Consider the following 1,188-nt stretch of genomic DNA (forward strand, 5'->3'; position numbering starts at 1 on the left):
CTTTTTTGGTACCGGAGATTGAACTCGGGTCCTTGTGCTTGCAAGGCAGGCAGCAGAAACACTGAGCTAAATCCTTGGCAATATGTATTCATTATAAACATTAAGAGTAGCGATCCCATACATTGAGTAGTCATTTTTAGCTCCATTAAATAAGACACAGCAAGGGGAAACAAATATCCTGAAAAATGGCTTTCAAGTTCAAGTTGAACTATATTATAATTACAATGTGGCACAGAGGCAGCTTGTGGGCACTTCTTGTTAAAACAGCACAATGTCATCAACTTCTGAGGAGATTCTTTGTATAGCTTTGAGCACCAACCTAAGATTAATCAGTCAAGAATCTCAATTATTTCCCTACACCTATAGCTGAGTTTTTCCAGAATAACAAAAGTATGATAAGTACAACCTATCACAGCTTCTTTCTCACTTCCATCGAGTGGGTAAGAGGTTTCTCTTTTTAGAACTACAATTTCTTAACTTTTAAAAGTTATTTGACATTTTCTATCATATTAAATTAGCAACATAAAACATTATCCTTTATCTATAAAGTTCTATCCCAGTTCCCTAGAGCTTATATACATGTTTTTATTTCTAATCACAAGAAAAAAATTTCTATATTTGGTAACATCATGAAAAGATACTATACACATGTAGCATATATATAGACAAAATACACTTCAAAAAGAAGCCAACACACTTTAGCCAAAGTCTAATCTTGCATAGATTAAAAAAAAAGAACTATGAATACAATTTTTGTTAAAATAGAAAATGGGAAGTAAAAGTTACAGAATGGATATGAAGAGTTCTTTTTCCAAACTTTTATTTGTGCACATTCAATTGAAAAGATAACTTTTACAGGTTCTTTGGTGCCCATATTCATCATACAAAAATGTAAAAGACTATTCACAAATTAAACACATTAGCTCAAACTGGAAAAAATAACAATGTTAACAACGAAACAATTTAAGGTAGTGCACACTGTGACAGCTCTGCTTATGGGGACATGAGAATTACTGCGAAAATAAATAGAACGTCCTCGTGTAAAAGCAGCAATGTCATGTCTTGTAAACTTCCTTTTTATATTACAGCAAAGATTGAAATAAAATCCAAAGGGACTGGAGCTTACACTGTATCCATGAGTGAATAAAAGAGTCTGTTTCCTCAATTACTGTGTCCAGTTACTTCCTT

Source organism: Fukomys damarensis, unplaced genomic scaffold (assembly GCF_012274545.1).
Source record: "Fukomys damarensis isolate Sample0158 unplaced genomic scaffold, DMR_v1.0_HiC HiC_scaffold_14, whole genome shotgun sequence".
In the NCBI taxonomy this organism is placed as follows: Eukaryota; Metazoa; Chordata; class Mammalia; order Rodentia; family Bathyergidae; genus Fukomys; species Fukomys damarensis.